At 51.0% G+C, this 21,926-nt stretch overlaps 1 protein-coding gene across 1 annotated transcript in view; it reads right to left on the minus strand.

The window, feature by feature from the left end:
• Positions 1 to 21,926, minus strand: part of TXNRD2 (thioredoxin reductase 2) — a 683,633-nt gene that overhangs the window by 5,106 nt on the left and 656,601 nt on the right. The gene's annotated exons all lie outside the window — the stretch shown is intronic.

Consider the following 21,926-nt stretch of genomic DNA (forward strand, 5'->3'; position numbering starts at 1 on the left):
AACGTACAGAAATAAAGACAAAATGAAAACACTGATTAACAAAATAACGTAAGGTGGAGGGGCTACTGCCCTGACAAGGGGTGTGATACGAACTGAGGCCGGTCTGTTAGGGAGCATTGCAATCACCAAGCATTGGCTAAACAAATTCCTTTATTGATCGGACCCCTGGGGAAGTCTTAGGTAATACCTCGTACGACTACATAGCCTTCTTGTGTGGGTGTGATAATAACCCAAGACCTTCTCTGAACGCTAACATGTTTGAGCTTGCATCTGCGGATTGAGTTGCATATTCGTTTTCACTGATTTTGCACTGCGTATCTTGTTACATTTTACTGTACGGTGCTCGTTAGCTAACTGACAGAGTTTACGCTGACATGGAAATTAATATGTATCAGTGCCAAAGTCATTGTATGTAAGTGAATGTAAGCCGTGATACGCAAATTGCTGCACAGTATAGTGAGTGATTACGTCATTGTGTGCGAGTGTCCAGAAGTCACTTTGTGTGATTGGCTAGAATGATTGTGGGAAAGGACCCGATTGTCATAGTCCTTCAGTGGCTACAGATGACTGTCTGTAGGGCCTAGAGGTCACTAGGTGTGCACAGCTGTTTGTCATCTTGGAAGAGTGGCAGTATGCCATCTTGTGTGAGTGGCTGTGTCATCTGATGTCTGTGAATTGCTATATGCCATCCTGTATGAGTGGCTATGCACCATCTTGTGTGAGCAGCATTTGTGTGAGTGGCTATTTGCCATCTTGTGTGAGTGGCTATACACCATCTTGTGTGAGTGGTTATATACCATCTTGTGTGAGTGGTTCTATACCATCTTGTGGGAGTGGCTATGTACCAACTTGTGTGAGTGGTTATATACCATCTTGTGGGAGTGGCTATATATCTCTTCTTGTGTGTGTGTGTATATACTATCTTGTGTGAGTGGCTATACACCATCTTGTGTGAGTGGCTATACACCATCTTGTGTGAGTGGCTATACACCATCTTGTGTGAGTGGCTATACACCATCTTGTGTGAGTGGCTATACACCATCTTGTGTGAGTGGCTATACACCATCTTGTGTGAGTGGCTATACACCATCTTGTGTGAGTGGCTATACACCATCTTGTGTGAGCGGCTATTCACCATCGTGTGTGAGTATATAACAATATAACATCATGTGTGAGTGTGTATATACCATCTTGTATAAGACGCTATCTACCATCTTGTGTGAGTCGCTACATAAAATCTTGTGTGAGTGATTATATACCATCTTGTGCGAGTCGCTATATGCCATCTTGTGCGAGTGGCTATGTGACATCTTGTGTGAGTGGCTATGTGACATCTTGTGTGAGTGGCTATGTGACATCTTGTGTGAGTGGCTATGTGACATCTTGTGTGAGTGGCTATGTGACATCTTGTGTGAGTGGTTATATACCATCTTGTGGGAGTGGCTATAAATATCTTCTTGTGTGTGTGTGTATATACCATCTTGTTTGAGTGGCTATACACCATCTTGTGTGAGCGGCTATACACCATTGTGTGTGTGTATATAACAATATAACATCATGTGTGAGTGTGTATATACCATCTTGTGCGAGTCGCTATATGCCGTCTTGTGTGTGTGGCTATGTGACATCTTGTGTGAGTGGTTATATATAACATCTTGTTGGAGTGGCTATATATATCTTCTTGTGTGTGTGTGTATATACTATCTTGTGTGAGCGGCTATACACCATTGTGTGTGTGTTTATAACAATATAACATCATGTGTGAATGTGTATATATCATCTTGTATAAGTCGCTATCTACCATCTTGTGTGAGTCACTACATAAAATCTTGTGTGAGTGATTATATACCATCTTGTGCGAGTCGCTATATGCCATCTTGTGTGAGTGGCTATGTGACATCTTGTGTGAGTGGCTATGTGACATCTTGTGTGAGTGGCTAAACACCAACTTGTGTGAATGGCTATAAGTCATCTTGTGCGATTGGCTTTATGTCATCTTGTGTGAGTGGCTATATGCCATCTCTGTGAAGGGCTACAATGGCTATATGCCATCTTGTGCGAGTGGCTATACACCATCTTGTGCGAGTGGCTATACACCATCTTGGGCACCATCTTATGCGAGTGGCTATACACCCTCTTGTGTGAGTAGTTATACGCCAGCTTGTGTGAGTGGCTAGACACCATTTTGTGCTAGTGGTTATGCACCACCTTGTGTGAGTGGCTATAAACCATCTGTGCAAGTGGCTATATGCCATCTTGTGTGAGTGTCTATACACCATCTTGTGTGAGTGGCTATACACCATCTTGTGTGAGTGGCTATACACCATCTGTGTGAGTGGCTATACACCATCTTGTGCAAGTGTCTATGCACCATCTTGTGTGAATGGCTATGCACCATGTTGTGCGAGTGGCTATGCACCATGTTGTGCGAGTGGCTATGCACCATGTTGTGCGAGTGGCTATGCACCATGTTGTGCGAGTGGCTATGCACCATGTTGTGCGAGTGGCTATGCACCATGTTGTGCGAGTGGCTATGCACCATGTTGTGCGAGTGGCTATGCACCACCTTGAGCGAGTGGCCATGTCTTAATGACTTAGTCGTTTTTATAACCGCCAATACTGGATTAGTCTGTTTTGAAGCAAGCATTTGTACAGCTAATGATTTTTGTGGGGGCAAATCATCATCTACATTAATAAATCCTTCCATGATGCCAGGGCTACAGTTTGTCTCTGATCTTGTACGGTCCATGTAACCGAACAGTAAGCAGAATTGCTGTGGTATTTGTCTTCCTTCGATGTCTTTGATCTAGGATTCTGCTGCCCTGTCCCTTCCATGCAGAAATTCAATCAAAACGTACGACTGACAATCTGCATTGTAAGGCGGGATTAAAAATAAATTGACGAAAGATAAATAATACATACCCACACTTTGAAAAATGAGTGATACAACATTATATAACCATATTATCAAACCTGCTTCTAAAACATAAAGTCCTATAGCCACTTTAAAATGCTTTCTTGGGACACCATTCTTTCAAAGTTGCCCTGGGGAGGGTGAACTGCGACATCCCTAGGTAGGATAAGGCTTGCCCGTCGCACTACCAAAGTATTCTATAGTTAATTCGGAACCTGTGGATTTTTAGTTAATTTATTTGAAAAAAATGTACTATAAAATGCATCATTTGGGCTGGTTTTTACAAATGTGGTAGGGGAAATACATCAAATCGGCCATAGAGGGCTTGCTTGTGTTGATCACTCGTTAAACCCTATTTAAGGTACAACTTCGCGCCCTATCACTCTCGCAGCATAGTAGCCACCACTGGAGGTGACGTGTGTTCCCAGGATCACTAAGGCTGGTCAAGTGGGGAGCTGGACTTAGAACCAGGAGCTCGACGGCTCCACAGCTGCAAGCCTGGCCACTGGATCACATCATCCGCGCTTCCCTAGGCGCCGAGAGCGCATAACTGAGGCCTGTACCCAGTGTTCAGACCTGCCATCCGTGGAGCCATTCAAAACTCATCTGAAGAATCGGGCCAGGCTGGGAGGGTGTGGGCGACTCACAAAACTCAAGGGCAACAAGGACCACACCCAATGTTCCAACTTTCTCAGGCTCCCACTGACTAATCCTTGACAGGTGGCCCCCAAACTTGCCTAAATATTGCTCAGTGATGCGTGGAGTTGTGATAGCAATCAAGGGGCGGGGGAATGTAAACAGCCGCCAAGCACACAGGACTTGGGATGTACACGAAGCTCGTTAGGAGCACTCAACATCCAGGCATTTCCTTCCATGCTTGTTTTGGATGAAACTTCAAACCACCTCTGGCAGGAATGCGCTCTGGTCTCCGGGCTGGTCCTGCGCGGAGTACAAACACATGCTGGGAGTGGGCGGGGTCCGCGGAGCCTCGCAGGACATCCTCCGCCCCAACTTATGGTTCGCGTATGTCCCTCACACGTAAGCAAGCCACAACACTAAACAGTAACCTGGCGGTGACATGCCCGATGGGCTGGGAACAGGTCCGGGGGGAGCAGGGCTCTCTGTCTTCATCAGGAAACAAGCAAATAATTAATCATACGAGTATTATACAAAGACGACATGTCTTTGAAAACAAGCCTCGGTGCAGTGTGATTGGGAACGTCGACCACATGAATGAATACAAGTAGGAGGTGTGCCGAAAAGTGAATAAGAAAGACTGGACGGGGGGAGGGGGCATGGTTACCCATGCTGCACTGTAACCGCCAAAGCACAGAGAAGGGTGTCAGTAGCACCCTTTGGAACCGGAAGGAAATCTCTTGCCTAAGGAAGACGGGTTGAAAGTTTAAAAAATGTGAGAAACTTTTAGAGAGAAAATGTGACCAAAACTTAAGATTTGAAAGTTCGAAAAAGTATTGAGCATGTTTAAGCACATTTAAACAGCCCTATTCTTTTTATATTTAAACATATAAAGTTCCCCTCTCCTCCTAACGCTGCCTACATTGCTTTACCTTGACCCCTTAATGTAAGCACTGACCACCTGTCAACCGTACACTGCCCATAAACTACACCCAATCCTAGGCAGGATCGCTAAGGCTTCATTGTAACCCTGTCTACGCCTTCCTTCATCAGATAATCACTGCACAGGGGCATTTCACTACCCCCAACTTAAACCTTACCCCGACCTATGAACGTCCCCTACACAAAACCAACACCCCTTAACCAAGCCCTAACCCGAGCCTACACCTCCTCTTCCAAACCCTCACCCATACTTCGATCCCCTAACGCAAATCCAAGCGGACATCTACTAACCTAAACCCTAATCCAGCCCGCATCCCCTAATCCAAATACTAAACCAAGCCTACATGCCCTAACCCAAACACTAAAACAAGCCTCCATCCCCTAACCCAAACCATAACCCAAATCTAAATCCCCAACCCAAGCCTGCATACCAAACGCAAACACTAACCTAAACCTACATCCACTAACCCAAACCTCAACCCAAGCCTACATCCCCAAACCTAAACTTACATGCACTAACCCAGCCTGCATCCCCTAATCACAACACTAAACCAGGCGTACGTCCCCAAACCATAACGCAGGCATACATCTCCTAACCCTATACCCCCTAACCCAAGCAAACATCCACTATCCCAAACCCTAACCCAAGCCTACATCTCCAAACCAAACCATACCCTAAACTTAATTCCTCAACCCCAACCCTACATCCCCTAAAACAAGCCAACATCCCATCAATCCTAAATCCCTTTATTCAAACCTACACCCCTTAACCAAAGTCCTAACCCAAACCTACATGCCTTAATCCAAGCCTACATCCATTCACCCAAGACAGCACCCCCTAACCCAAACTTACATCACCTCACCAAAAGCCTACATCCCTTTACCCAAGCCTACACGCCCTAACCCAAGCCTACACACCCTAACCCAAGCCTACCCCCCCTCACCCCAGCCTAAACCCCCTCACCCCAGCCTACATCCCCCTCACCCCAGCCTACATCCCCCTCACCCAAGCCTACTCCCCCTCACCCCAGCCTACTCCCCCTCACCCCAGCCTACATCCACTCACCCCAGCCTACACCCACTCACCCCAGCCTACACCCACTCACCCCAGCCTACACCCACTCACCCCAGCCTACACCCACTCACCCCAGCCTACACCCACTCACCCCAGCCTACACCCACTCACTCCAGCCTACATCCACTCACCCCAGCCTACATCCACTCACCCCAGCCTACATCCACTCACCCCAGCCTACATCCACTCACCCCAGCCTACGTCCACTCACCCCAGCCTACGTCCCCTCACCCCAGCCTACGTCCCCTCACCCCAGCCTACGTCCCCTCACCCCAGCCTACGTCCCCTCACCCCAGCCTTCGTCGCCTCACCCCTGCCTTCGTCGCCTCACCCCAGCCTTCGTCGCCTCACCCCAGCCTTCGTCGCCTCACCCCAGCCTTCGTCGCCTCACCCCAGTCTTCGTCGCCTCACCCCAGCCTTCGTCGCCTCACCCCAGCCTTCGTCCCCTCACCCCAGCCTTCGTCCCCTCACCCCAGCCTTCGTCCCCTCACCCCAGCCTTCGTCCCCTCACCCCAGCCTTCGTCCCCTCACCCCAGCCTTCGTCCCCTCACCCCAGCCTTCGTCCCCTCACCCCAGCCTTCATCCCCTCACCCCAGCCTTCATCCCCTCACCCCAGCCTTCATCCCCTCACCCCAGCCTTCAACTACTCACCCCAGCCTTCATCCCCTCACCCCAGCCTTCATCCCCTCACCCCAGCCTTCATCCCCTCACCCCAGCCTTCATCCCCTCACCCCAGCCTTCATCCCCTCACCCCAGCCTTCATCCCCTCACCCCAGCCTTCATCCCCTCACCCCAGCCTCCATTCCCTCACCCCAGCCTCATTCCCTCACCCCAGCCTCCATTCCCCCACCCCAGCCTACATCCCCTCACCCCAGCCTACATCCCCTCACCCCAGCCTACATCCCCTCACCCCAGCCTACATCCCCTCACACCAGCCTACATCCCCTCACCCCAGCCTACATCCCCTCAAACCAGGTTACACCCCCTAACCCAAGCCTTCATCCCCTAACCCAAGCCTTCATTCCCTAACCCAAGCCTTCATCCCCTCATCCAAGCCTACACCCCCTAATCCAAGCCTACACCCCCTAATCCAAGCCTACTCCCCCTCACCCAAGCCTACGCCCCCTCACCCAAGCATATGTCCCCTCACCCAAGCCTACATCCCCTCACCCAAGCCTACATCCCCTCACCCAAGCATACATCCCCTCACCCAAGCATACAGACCTTCACCCCATCCTGCATCCCCCCTCACCCAAGCCTGCATCCCCTCCCACCCAAGCCTGCACCCCCCTCACCCAAACCTGCATCCCCCTCACACAAGCCTGCATCCCCACACACAAGCCTACATCTCCTCACCCAAGCCTACACCCCCTAACCCAAGCCTACCTCCCCTCACCCCAGCCTACATCCCTTCACCCCAGCCTACATCCCCTCACCCCAGCCTACATCCCCTCACCCCAGCCTACATCCCCTCACCCCAGCCTACATCCCCTCACCCCAGCCTACATCCCCTCACCCCAGCCTACATCCCCTCACCCCAGCCAAATCCTCTCACCCCAGCCTACATAATCTCACACCAGCCTACATAATCTCACCCCAGTCTACATCCCCTCACCCCAGCCTACATCCTCTCACCCCAGCCCACGTCCTCTCACCCCAGCCCACATCCTCTCACCCCAGCCCACATCCTCTCACCCCAGCCCACATCCTCTCACCCCAGCCCACATCCTCTCACCCCAGCCCACATCCTCTCACCCCAGCCCACATCCTCTCACCTCAGCCTACAAACCATCCCTGGTCTTTGCGTAAGGATTTCTCCTCTCCTCACCTACTCCTGTTTGTTACCCCAGCACAATTACTTTGCAGTTGGTTTTCGAAATAGTTTCAATCTATTTAATTGTATTTTCTTCAATTGTTCAGATTCAGTTTTTGTCACTTTTTTCTCCCTGTCGACCTTCAAGGGCTCTCTAACTGGCAGTGCATAAAGTGGGGCAACCACAGCACCCCGGTCTCTATCAAAGAGGAGGAAGGAGTACATCGCTGAAAAGAGTTGGGCCAATACGTACTCCTGAACTGTGTCCGGCAGACGAACACAAACCATCTGGGAGAGACAACTCACCTGAGAGCACATTCTCTGAAAGGAAGTTATCATGTGGGACACTAAGGGTTTTTAGTAACTCTGTCAATGCCTTCCTTCATCAGATGTTCACTGCACAGGGGCATTTCACTTCTCGTGGGCTACACAATAATGAGTGGACCCCGAGTGCAGTTCCTCAGCTCACTTGCCTTCTTACACCCTTTGACTCATGGTGCTCACTCCCTCCATCCCAGCACTCTTGGCACACACCGTTTGAGTGTAGATCCTGGTTGGCAGGGTTTATTGGATGAACAGGAGCAGTCTTGGTGGCATGAGTGGAAGGGCGATGAGTGTTGGTGGAAAGTAACACCAATGTAGGTGAGAGATAAAGGGCAATTGAGAGAGTGGTAGTAGGTAAGCCATGACCACTAGTGGAGTGCGGCTGCAGTCTGAGCATCAAGCAGAGAAGCATAACAAAGGCTCTGTCGGGTAAGCCTTCAGCAAAGGGGTGTGGGGCGCGTAGGCGCTAGAAGGGATGGCAGATGAATTCATTGGGGATGATGCGGCAGCAATGAAGAACAGAAACACAGGTGGCATGGTGGGTGAGCTGGCTACGTGCTTGCAATGAGGCCATAACCATCTTGGAAAGAGGGAGGGTTGGGAACATAAGAATGTGGTGCTTGAAGAAGGCGTGAACCTTTGGCACCAACAGTGGATACTTACGGCCTGATTTAGATCTCGGCTGATGGGTTACTCCATCTCAATGGTGACGGATATCTCGTTAATTTCCAGCGGATGGGCTATCCTTCACCGTTGTGACGGAGTTATCCGTCTGCTGGGGTCTAAATGAGGCCCTAAGTCCCTTTTCAATATGATCCAATCAGAAGGCTTCACAGCAGCGATGCTAAACACATCTCTTACGGCTCCTGTCTGAGGTGCCTCTTGACGATCAGTATGTTGAGTTCACTTGAGATGTGGAATGAAGAAGAGAAACTTGCAGATCTTCAAGGCACTGCCTGAGAAAGGGTTCCAATTGAAGGCTTGTTTCACTGTTGAGAGCTCTCCAGTCTCCGTTTGTTGGTCAGAAAGAGTTTGAGTAAATGACTGGAAGAGCCAGGAAGGCCACTGTGAACATACAACACACATATTCTACTGGGAGTGAGAGCACCAGGATGCTGTCATGGCAGCAGGTGCCACAAGTTGCATGGCATTTTTCATGCCAGCTGGCTTTTTGAAAGACCTGCTACGCGGGCACAGAGAGAGTCATGTCTGAGGCAGACCACTGTCATTGGATGGAGAGTAGCCAACTTAAATGCAACATAGAGAAGACTGAAATTATCCCTTCTGGGTCACGTGTCCAACTGGTGGGAAGCTCTTTGGGCCCGGGAGTTGCGGGCCCAGCTTCCCCTTTCCCCTAGTGGTTAAAAACAGGGGGGTGAAGTTGGATAATAGCCTCTCTATGAAGGCTCAGATCTCTGCGGTGATAGGCTAATGCTTCAAGCTGCTCCAGACTATTAAGAAATGCCTCCCACTCCTGCCTTTGGAGGCGAGAAGGGTAGTGATCCATGCATGATCACTTTGAGTCTCGACTACGCGAATGTCTTGTATTTAGGGGCCGCGGAAGCTCAGGTGAACCACCTGCAGGTGGTCCAAAATGCGGCAAACAGGTTACCTCTTCGTCTGCCTAGGTGCTCTTCGATGACAGCTCCACTCAAGGCTCTGCAATGGATGCCGGTTAAGAAACGTGTTCTATTCAAAGCACTAGCAATGGTTCGCAGGACAGTGTTTCTTTCCAGCCCATGTTATTTGGCAGAGAGATCTACTCAGTGTATACCCCCAGCGCGTTGCCCTCGGCATCTGGTTCACTTATGGTTATCCAATGATTTAAGACTGTTCGAAGGGGTGGGAAAGCCTTCTCTTTCCTGGCTGCTAAGGCTTGGAATGCGCTCCCTCTGGAGCTACCCTTGATCACCTCTGAGCTCACTTTCTGAAAAAAACTTAAAACCTGTTTTTCCCCTTACCTGGGCTATGCCTCTAGCGCCAGGACACCCCTGGGAGTAGCTGCACACTTTACAAGGCTATCATTCATTCATTCAATGTCTGGACCACAGAGTGTAGACCTGAGATCGGGGTGAGATTTCTAATGTTCCTCAGCACTGACTGCTGAAAGTAGACACCTGCTGAAGGCAGGGATGGACTTGGACACGCCGCGCTTTTGGTGGTTGTGCCGGTCCCCCGCAGCCGGCAGGGAGGCGGGCTGCACCGCGCACAGCAGTGACGCGGCACCTCTTGCCTCCCTTGCCCTGCCCTGATTGGCGGGCAGAGCGTGACCCGGAAGCGGTAGGAATTGCTTCCGAGTCGCGCATCTTTCTAACGCCGGCAAAGCTGGTCAGAACCATCTGCCGGCACTGAGGGGGTTTAAAATGCTGTGGAGCGGCGGGGACGTTCTCTTTCCTCACAGCTCCACAGCTAATCACACGCCAGGACCTCGTTCGGAGGTCCCAACGAATTCACCCACCCACCATCCTCTAAAGCAGAAGTTGTTGAAGAATTATTATTATTTTTTTTTTTCAGAGTTTTTATATAGCGCGAACTTGACCCGAATCCAATCAGGTATCAGAGCGCTTTACATAGCACCAGTTACGTTACATGAGGACACACATTCATTTTTTGTTAGGCACGGGGAGATTAAGTGATTTGCCCAGAATCACAGGTGTGTTCAGCGACATTACCGAGACTCGAACCCAGTTCCCTAGGTCCGAGGTCGAGCGCCCTAGCCGTTAGGCCAACTCCTCTTTGTTATATGTTTTCCTTATGTTTGATAATATTTGTCATTAACAGGTTTTCATTTTAGGAGTTAAATTTGTCGTATTTAGAGATGCTATTCCTTGGTCAGCGGTAAGGTCATGATTGGTGAACTTAGTTTTACGGTCCTTAGCGGGCGTCGCCATTGTAAAATGGGGACGCCCGAGGGGGGGACAGATGGTCTCTCATGGAACTCCAGGGGCAGTTACAGCCGGTAGACTGGAAGGGTGCAGGGGGAGAGGAGTTACGCTTCCGGTAGGCTGGTTAGCCACCCCGCACGCGCACAAGGGCGCAACTAATCTGCGCATAACTGCACGGGCCCCTTATGGAGATAGTCTTCAGGGCTTAGGGGGTGGCCGGGGTGTGAGGTATCCTTCCGGTGAACGGGGCCCCCTGCGCAAGGTCACTCCGGTAGGAGTTTGGTACATAGCTTGATCAGGATCTGGGGCCAGTCATTGACCTTGCCATAGGCTCAAACAGGGAAACGCAGAAGATAATGTTATGTTGTTGATTGATTAGCTTAGGATAGGAATGGCTATGTATTAGAAACATGTTAAGGTTAGCCAATTGACATAGTGTACCTATCAATGTAACGGAACGGACTTTCTGTGTATTGTGTATATAATGTAAACATATTCATTTTTTTTTATTTTTTAAATACGTAGTTTATTGGTTTTTTGTACAACCACATATAAATCCTTACAAAATTTTCCAGTATACACCCTGAGGATTAATCACAAGCCCCCCGCCAATCAAACAATACCTAATGCAAGGCCATGGAAATCCTTCCAGAGCTATGCATCACACAAACCAAAAACCTTCGTAACAAAACCCCTACCCTTAAACACTATGAAAATTATAAATTCCCTCCCCCTCCCTCAGTCCTCACCAACAACTCAGGTGGCCGTCTCTGTCCTCTTGTATCTATGTGTTGAGTTATGTGTTGTACCCAGCTTGTTCCGGGGCTATCCCCTCATCCCCGGCTCGGTCTCCGCCATCAGCACCTGGCTCATAATCTCGTAGTGCCTGTACTAACGCCTCCCACGCAGCTGCCGCTTCTAGCGCCTTATCATCGTTGCGTCTGTGCGCCCATTGATACCGTAGCGCACCCTCGCTGGTGGCCCACTTGAGAGATTCCCCCTTCCATCGTTTACTAGTGGGACCCACTGTTACTTTCCAACGTTTCGTGATTTCTCGTTTTGCTAACATAAGTCCAATGTCTACGAATTTGATCGTGATCCTAGTTTTGGGCGTGTGTGGGAACCAGTGCAGTATACTAACGGCCATATCAAACACCAGCCGCCTCTCTGTCACCTCGTTCAGGGTATCTCCCACCTCTTTCCAGTAGAGACCCATCGCTGGACAAGACCACAGCATATGGTCCAATTCAACCCCAGTTCTCATACATCTGGGACATGCCGCCTCCTTAACCTTAAAATATTTCTGGATTTTCCCAGGTGTCAAGTATGCTCTGTGGAGGATATAGAAGTGCACTAGCTGAAACCCCAGGCTCGTCGCACTATCTGCGCCCAAGCTGTCTCAGGGATAGCTCTACCTAGATCAGTTTCCTACTTCCCCTTCAATTCGGCTAGGGGCGGCAGGTTTTCCAGAAGCATTCTAGAATATAGACACGTGATCGCCCTGCAAGTCCCTGCCGCCATCATAGTGTACTGGCAAGCCATCGACGTCTGAGGCTCCATCAGCCCCTCCTTCCAGTGCGCCTGCATCCCTCTGGTAAGCGCTGCGTGCAGCAAGAAACCTCCCCTTGGCAAATCAAACCTCTCTTGGAGAGTCTGGTAGGTCAGCAGAATCCCGTTTTCATATAGGTCTCCCACCACCTGCAGTCCTGCTTCTTCCCAAAGTTGTAATTGCGACCAGTCACCGCCGTGTGGTAATGCCGTCAGCATCCCCAGCGGTATCTCCGGCGCATACGGATGCAACACTCCCGCTCGTCGCTGGGATCGATTCCAGCTGAGTCTGAAGGTTATCTCCTCTGTGAGGAGGTCCCTGGGCTCCAGTCTCTGCTGCAGGGCAATATAGGAAAGGACATGGCGTGGTGTTCCCCCTCCCCTCACGACCTCCGGGCCTCGGAATACCCGCGCCACATTTTGGGTGAAGATCTGCAATTGAGCCGCTAAGTAGTATAATTCAAAGTCTGGGACCGCCAGCCCTCCTTCAATCTTGGGTCTTATAAGCGTAGCCTGCGCTACTCTGCGCCTACCCGCACCCCACAAAAAAGATACCACCATCGATTTCAGCAACCGGAACGTGGAGTTGGGTATCCACACCGGAAGTGTCCTAAAATAGTATAATAAACAAGGGAGTGCCACCATTTTCAAAAGAGATATGCGGCCTGTCACCGACAACGGGAGGGTGGCCCAAAAGGCCATACTCCCCTTCAGGGCTCTTACACTGCGGCCCACATTCCCCTCCAGTATATCTGCCATCGTGTGATAGATGTGTACGCCGAGGTAGTTCAGACAGGTAGGTTCCCAGCAGACCGCTCGAGTCATGGCCGGTCTAGTCTCCCCTTGTCTCACCGGGAACAGGCACGTCTTAGCCCAATTAACTCTTAGACCCGAGATGTCCCCAAAACCCGAGAGTAAGCTCTCCGCTCCCGCCATCGCCCTATCGGCGTCTTCAAGGAATAGCAAAAGGTCATCTACATAAAGCGATATATGCTGTCGCCCGTCTCTGCTATCCAGACCCCCGTAATAGCGACCTGTCCGAATCTTAGCCGCGAGGGGCTCCACCGCCAAGGCGAACAGTAACGGGGAGAGCGGGCATCCCTGCCTCGTCCCGCGCTCAACTAGATACCTCGGTGAGACCAATGAGCCCGTTCTCACTCTAGCCACTGCTGAAGTATATAATACTTTCGTCCATTGGAGATAACCCTCTCCTAATCCAAACCGTCGCAATACTTTATACAAATATCCCCATTCTAAGCTATCAAAAGCTTTCTCGATATCTACCGAGAGCATCATAGGCTTTGGGGCTTCTGGGTGATCATCGTCTAGTAGTCGCACCAACCTCCTGATGTTCGCAGTCGTGTTGCGCTTTGGTATGAACCCGGTTTGGTCTTCATGGACCAGGGTGGGCATATATTGTAGTAATCGGGCCGCCAGTATGCTACTCAGTATTTTATAGTCGGTGGTTAACATCAACAGTGGTCTATAGGAGGCCACGTTCTCACTTTCCCTCCCTGGCTTCAATAACGGGATCACCAGCGCTTCACGCATCGATTGGGGTAGCCGTCTGTAAGGAGCCGGAGGACACGGAAAGGCGGAAGTGTAGCAGCCCGACAAGCGATGGATTAAACAGACCGGAAACGGACCGCGGTCTAGTGGTGCGTGGGAGGCGTGGTGACGGCAGTCAGGAACTTGAAATAGGGGAGAGCGGAACCAGGAAGACGGGCAGCAGCAGCGTGGAGGAGGAGCCCGGCGGAGGAGAGAAGACGGCGAAAGTACAAGCGACCAGGAGGGAGGAGGACAACGAGCGCGGAAGGAGAGACGGAGGCGGCGAGGACGAAACCAGGAGGAGAGCGAGATCCGAGACGGCAGGCGGCCCCGGAGAGAGAGCCACGGAGGACGCGGCCCCAGCAGAGAGAGAGTGCACTGCGTCCAAGCCCGGCGGCCTGGAAAGAGGAGAGGACGCCCCGGGTCCGACTGCCGCGGCCCGCTTCACGGGTCGTGGCCTCAGGCAAGTGCCATTGCGGGGTTTTTTTTGGTGGGGCTGCTGGGGAACCAAAGTATAAAAACACGGAGACGGTAGCACAAAATCCCGATCCCTCACCATCACTCCCTTCCTACCCTAGCCTTTTTCCCCCCGTTTCCCTCACGAACGACCGGTGAAGGTGGCACAAAACCCCTATAATAAGACCTCAGAGCCTAACCCAGACGTACCTTTCTTTTTTCTTTCTTTTGGCTTCCCCGGTTCTTGGACCTCCCGGGAGAGAGAGAGCACACCCCGCAGAAAGAGAGAGGAAGACCAAAACCACTGCAAGGAAAGGAAGAAGTTCTAGGGACGCCTATTTCCCTTCAAGTCCCAGGCGGTGAACTGTTGATTTCCGTGGAGACTAAAATCCGTATTTCTTTAACTGCAACCCTTATCAGACCATGCCTCCCTGCCTGTGTGACATGCAATAAAACGGTCTATAAGTAGCAACTTCCTGACACTGCCTGGTTTCTGTTCCGAGCCATAGGCCACTAGGAAGAAGCTCCCTACAAAGTGGTGTCAGAAGTGGGATACTAGTGTACAGAACCATGTCACAGCCCGTGCCTATAGAGGATGTGCTTACCCAGTTGGCCGAAGGCCAAAGATACTTGCAGTTGGTGTTCGAACAACAGTTACAGGCCGCTAGACTGGAGAGAGAAGCACTGCAGGGCGCCCTTAAGGACCAGGCAACAGTAGTGGCCACGAACCAACAGGTGCAAGATACAGCCCTACTACGGCTTACTGACGCAATAGTTCATACACGAGTTAACCCCACGGTCCCAGGAACAGTCCTGCAGAAATATAAGGAAGGAGAGGACCCGGATTATTTCTTTCTGAACTTTGTGCGGGTGGCATCCACAGCAGCTTGGCCGCAAGAGCGATGGGGCCAATACATCGCCCCACTCCTTTCTGGGGAACTACAAGCCGCGTATCAGGCGGCCAACCCGGACGGGACGACCACATACGTGGAAGTTAAGAAAGCGATATTGGAAAGACTAGGGTTCGACCAGGAGCATTACCGCGTCAAGTTCAGAAAAGAAAAGTGGACTGCCGGAGACAACCCCCGGGCTTTGTATTATAGAATACGGGATTTGGGAACAAGATGGTTAATGCCCCACGTATCCTCAATAGAAGAAGTGACTGAAAAAGTGTTTCTTGAACAGTATCTGGATGCCCTGCCACCCACCACTAAGTCATGGGTGAAACAACACCCGAATCTCACTACTGCTTCTGCGGTTGAGATAGCTTGCGCCTATCACCAAGGACCCGAGTTTAGAGCAGGCACTGTACGAACCCAGGCTCCGGTTCCCCTTTCCCGAATCCCATTGCAGTCCTCCTTTCGACCTACTCCCAAACCCGAACCACGACCTCTGCAGTCCCTCCGTCCCTTTCAAAAACCAGTCTCTACAGGTGCTAGTGGACAGGGACCTCAGTGTTTCAGCTGCGCTGAGTGGGGACATATAGCCAGGCAGTGTCCCCACCGTGTAACCCCCCCTGAGCCCATGGAGGTGGGGTACTCTCGTGGCAGGATAATGTTAACTAGGGAGGGTTCCCAAAGATACAAAACGGAGGTGTTTTTAAACGGAAAGAAGCGACAGGCGCTGTTGGACACTGGGTGTCATGTTACGGTGGTTGATGGGTCCTTGGTTGGGAGCCACCAGTTACAAACCATGGAGCTCGTAAACGTGACTTGCGTGCACGGGGACACGAAGTCATATCCCACGGCCGAAGTCCTATTAGATGTGGATAACGACCCGCACCTGAAACGGGTGGGAGTGATCCCCTGTTTGCCCGAACCCGTTATTATAGGGACCGACCACCCAAAATTTGAAGTATATATTGAGGGAACAAAAAGACAGAAACCCAATTGGTTAGACGAGGCTCCTTTTGTCTCTGCTGAGATTGAGTCCCAAAACACCCGAGAAAGGAAGAGTAGACGAGAAAGAAGACGTGACAAGAAAACTTTTGTTTGTTCACCTCTGTCACAAACTGCTTTTCCCCTTTCACTTACAGATACCGAGGAAACAGCCCCGTATAGTTTCCGGACTGCCCAACGGAACGACCAATCACTCATACACGCCTGGGAACAGGTTCAGGACGAGTCACCAGACAAGGTAGGACCCTATTTCCTGGTAAACAAGGGGTTGTTGTATAGAAGCGAAAAAGAGACTCAGTAGTAAGAACCCAATTACTGGTTCCCCAATTTTACAGAAACCATATACTCCAGTTGGCCCACAATAAAATGGGGGGTGGCCACTATGGAAAGGAAAACACTCTGAAGTATCTCTTAGAGAAGTTTTACTGGCCGGGTGTATATAGGGACGTGGCTAAACACTGCTCAACATGTATGCGATGTCAATACACCAGTCCGAGGTCCATCACTAAAGCCCCCCTCATGCCTTTGCCCATTATCGACGTTCCCTTTAAACGCGTAGGGATGGATTTAGTTGGACCCTTGGTTCCTTCAGCCCGTGGACACCGTTACATATTAGTCATAGTCGACTACGCCAGTCGATATCCCGAGGCTTTCCCATTGTCCCGCATGACCACTCCGGCTGTGGCTCAGGCCATGATTACCCTGTTTTCACGAGTCGGTTTCCCCTCTGAAATCCTGACCGATCAGGGTACCCCGTTTGTGTCAAGGATGATGAATCAGATCTGTACCCTACTGGGAATAAAGAAAATAAGGACCTCGGTATACCACCCTCAAACAGACGGCCTTGTGGAGAGGTACAACAAAACCATCAAACATCTACTCCGCAAAGTCGTCTCTGACACAGGGAGGGATTGGGATCGAAAGTTACCCTTGGTTCTCTTCGCCTTACGGACACACGAGCAGAAATCTACGGGGTTTTCCCCGTTTGAGTTATTGTTCGGGAGAAAACCCCGCACTTTGTTAGACATGGCTAGTGAACAGTGGGAAGAGGAGGAGGAAGAGGGAAAAACCCTGATGAAGTACACTACGGATCTGAAATCCTCCCTAACACATATATGGGGGTTAGTACAAGAAAACATGCAGGAAGCTCAGGAGACACAAAAACGGTATTACGATCGCAACAGTCGTCTTAGGGTGTTTCAGCCCGGGGACAAGGTCCTTTTGTTACTCCCCTCCTCAGACGACAAGTTGCTAATGAAATGGCAGGGGCCGTATGTAGTGGACAAAAAGGGTTACCCCCGTAACCTACAGTGTTCTACTGCCCCACAGAGCGGGAGGCAAACAAATCTACCACGTGAATCTCCTGAAGAAATGGGAGGAACCCGAGGTAGAACACACTCAAGCTTTATTGGCCTGTCACTCAACACAGTTAGAAATCCCTCTCCTATCAGTCAGCGACTTCACTGAACACCCCGTCCCCTTCGGAGAAGTGTTAACAGCCGACCAAAGAACCCAACTGGGTCTAGTAACAGAGTCATTTCCCAACCTCTTTTCCACAAGCCCTGGGAGAACCACCTTGGTCCAGCACGAAATAGTGACCTTACATCCCCAAGTCATAAAACAGAAACCCTACCGCATCCCGGAAGCACGTAGGGAGGCTGTAGAAAAGGAAGTGGTTGATATGCTCCGGGCAGGCATCATAGAACCCTCCCAGAGCAACTGGTGTTCTTCGGTCGTAATTGTGCCAAAGCCAGACGGTAGTCTGCGCTTTTGCATTGATTTCCGCCAAGTGAATACCATCACGAAGTTTGACACATATCCCATGCCACGGGTAGACGAGATGGTGGAGCAACTGGGCCAAGCATCCTATATGTCAACCCTCGACCTGACGAAGGGCTATTGGCAAATACCATTAGACCCAACTTCCAAAGAAAAAAACACCTTTTCCACACCGTCCGGCCTTTACCATTTCAACGTGCTCCCATTCGGGTTGCATGGGGCCCCAGCAACATTTCAAAGGCTAATGGACCAAATACTACGTCCGCACCAGGCATATGCCGCGGCTTATCTTGATGATATTGTGATTTTTAGCCCCACATGGGAGGACCACCTCGTACATCTCCGTGCCATATTTACTGCTATACAGGACGCAGGTCTTACCATCAACCCCAAGAAGTCCCTCCTAGGAACCAACACCATACAATACCTGGGGTACACCATACAGGAAGGGCACATCAGACCCCAAGTAGATAAAGTCGAGGCCATCCGTATCATTCCCAGACCCCAAACTAAGAGAGAGGTCCGTTCCTTCTTGGGCTTTATAGGTTATTACAGACGGTTCATTCCCCATTTTTCCTCCCTTGCCAGTCCCCTCACAGACCTCCTATCCAAAACACATCCCTCACACATCCGGACATGGACCACAGAACAGGAAGCCAGTTTTGAGACCCTCAAACGTGCTATCTGCACCGCCCCCGTGTTACGGTGTCCTGACTACAGTCGCACATTCGTGCTTCAAACAGATGCTTCCGGTCACGGGTTGGGGGCGGTCCTGTACCAGCCAGACCCCCACGAGGAACTACGACCTCTGTTATATATCAGTAGAAAACTGTTCCCCCGGGAATCAAACTACTCTACTATAGAGAAGGAGTGTTTAGCCATTAAGTGGGCTATCGAGTCCTTACAGTACTACCTCCTAGGCAGACAATCCACATGCCGGGTACGAAGCAAGTGTGTGCAGATTACTTATCCAGACATCCGGGCATTGAATGGCCCCAACGTCCATTCCTGAGGGGGGGCGAATGTAAGGAGCCGGAGGACACGGAAAGGCGGAAGTGTAGCAGCCCGACAAGCGATGGATTAAACAGACCGGAAACGGACCACGGTCTAGTGGTGCGTGGGAGGCGTGGTGACGGCAGTCAGGAACTTGAAATAGGGGAGAGCGGAACCAGGAAGACGGGCAGCAGCAGCGTGGAGGAGGAGCCCGGCGGAGGAGAGAAGACGGCGAAAGTACAAGCGACCAGGAGGGAGGAGGACAACGAGCGCGGAAGGAGAGACGGAGGCGGCGAGGACGAAACCAGGAGGAGAGCGAGATCCGAGACGGCAGGCGGCCCCGGAGAGAGAGCCACGGAGGACGCGGCCCCAGCAGAGAGAGAGTGCACTGCGTCCAAGCCCGGCGGCCTGGAAAGAGGAGAGGACGCCCCGGGTCCGACTGCCGCGGCCCGCTTCACGGGTCGTGGCCTCAGGCAAGTGCCATTGCGGGGGTCTTTTTGGTGGGGCTGCTGGGGAACCAAAGTATAAAAACACGGAGATGGTAGCACAAAATCCCGATCCCTCACCATCACTCCCTTCCTACCCTAGCCTTTTTCCCCCGTTTCCCTCACGAACGACCGGTGAAGGTGGCACAAAACCCCTATCATAAGACCTCAGAGCCTAACCCAGACGCACCTTTCTTTTTTCTTTCTTTTGGCTTCCCCGGTTCTTGGACCTCCCGGGAGAGAGAGAGCACACCCCGCAGAAAGAGAGAGGAAGACCAAAACCACTGCAAGGAAAGGAAGAAGTTCTAGGGACGCCTATTCCCCTTCAAGTCCCAGGCGGTGAACTGTTGATTTCCGTGGAGACTAAAATCCGTATTTCTTTAACTGCAACCCTTATCAGACCATGCCTCCCTGCCTGTGTGACATGCAATAAAACGGTCTATAAGTAGCAACTTCCTGACACTGCCTGGTTTCTGTTCCGAACCATAGGCCACTAGGAAGAAGCTCCCTACACCGTCCTAATTCTCTAGCTTCTCTATAAACCTCTTGGAGCCGCGGTACCAGCAAGATAATGTAAACATATTCATGTTTGATTATTGTTATGTAATAAATACGGCTGGGGTTTACGACCCTTAATCCAAAAATTGGTATTTATGAAGTTATTTACCTTGGGGGAAGATGGGCGGTGAGCAACTTGGGCACCGGGAAATGTGGCCACCCCCCAAGGGCGGGATTTAAGGGAGGAGGGGACTCGGCTGTACCTGGCCATATTGCACCGGACGTCTGGTGTGACGGTGAAGATGCCCTTTGATATTAAGAAAGGCAAAGTTATCTCAAGCAGACACAGCGGGTAACAGAAGTGTCTAAAAATCTGATGCCAAGAGGCACTTTTAGAGGTGTGAGCGTGTGCAGAGATTCTGCAGTCAGGTGGCCTTGGGGCGCTATGTCAGTGAGGTCAGTGCCTTCTCCTAAAAAAATAAAAGCTACAGTTGAAAACCTCAGAGTAGTTGCTTCTCAATTAACACCCCGCTTTCTCAGAGATTCTGCAGTCAGGTGGCCTTGGGGCGCTATGTCAGTGAGGTCAGTGCCTTCTCCTAAAAAAATAAAAGCTACAGTTGAAAACCTCAGAGTAGTTGCTTCTCAATTAACACCCCGCTTTCTAAGTGCTTTTGGGACACCCCAAGTCCCACTTGACACCGTCTCTCTACTGAGGACTTTGAAGCAGGACACAGGAAAGTAGACAGCGACGTCCTGAGGACAGGACGCACTTCTGTACGAACAGCGATGCTGGAGCCGCAGACGTCATACCCTGGGTTTCTAAGAAAAAGATTTCGGGAGCACAGAGGACGAAGGGAAATGTTCGACAAGAGCTGTGTATAAGGCGGGGATTAACCCACAATAACCGCCACAAGACTCTGAAGCGCACGTACACACATACACCACCCCCCCCCCAAAGTTGCATTTTCTAAAGTCATAACATTTAATGTGTAAATTAACCCTTTTAAGTGCCCTAAAGGCAACATCACGGCACCCCAAAAAATTATAAGTTCAGAAACAGACCCTTAATTTAACAGGGAACACAAGGAGCAAGGAAAGAAAACCACGAAACCCTTCTCGCGGCACAGAGGGTCGTATGTGCCCTGGCTTGAAGAAGCCACAGGTCAGCAGAAGCAGAACAAGAAAGGCCCCTCTCTGGCCTGCAGACGGAAGATAGATAATTCAACAGAAGGACTTTCCAAATCTACAGGGAACGGACAGCCACCTACCCGAAGAGCATCCTTCGAGGGAGCTATGCAGAGGCCGAAAGCCCCTCTCCGACAAGACTGCTCCAGGTAAACAAAGCAGCAAGAGCTCGACCAAGTGGCACAGCTTGAACACCAGGGCCACAGGCCTGGCCCACATTCTGAGCTTGGCATCAGCCGGGGGCAGGATACTGCCAAGACTCAAAGCTCTTAAGAAATGCAGTCGAAGCCCACATCCACCCTCGGCTCTTCGAACATCTGACTTCAGAACACCTCCTGACCTTCTGGAGAGGTCCCCCATATCTCAGTCAATAGAAATAAAGTCAAAATAAGACCATGAACGTCGGTCTGACCACAGACCCGTCGTCCCAGGCCGACTTCACCAAGCCATTTCCAGGCACTGGACACAGCAGCAGCAACACAACTCTACTCCCTTCAGAAGACTAGCGAGTAACCTCCACTACAGTCCCACCCGATGGAGGCCTCTTCTGAGCATCAGGGAAGAGGCACTTGAGGCCTCTTCTGAGCATCAGGGAAGAGGCACTTGAGGCCTCTTCTGAGCATCAGGGAAGAGGCACTTGAGGCCTCTTCTGAACATCGGGGAAGAGGCACTTGAGGCCTCTTCTGAACATCAGGGAAGAGGCACTTGAGGCCTCTTCTGAGCATCAGGGAAGAGGCACTTGAGGCCTCTTCTGAACATCGGGGAAGAGGCACTTGAGGCCTCTTCTGAACATCAGGGAAGAGGCACCTGAGGCCTCTTCTGAACATCGGGGAAGAGGCACTTGAGGCCTCTTCTGAGCATCGGGGAAGAGGCACTTGAGGCCTCTTCTGAGCATCGGGGAAGAGGCACTTGAGGCCTCTTCTGAACATCGGGGAAGAGGCACTTGA

This window comes from Triturus cristatus, chromosome 11, assembly GCF_964204655.1.
Source record: "Triturus cristatus chromosome 11, aTriCri1.1, whole genome shotgun sequence".
NCBI classification, from domain to species: domain Eukaryota; kingdom Metazoa; phylum Chordata; class Amphibia; order Caudata; family Salamandridae; genus Triturus; species Triturus cristatus.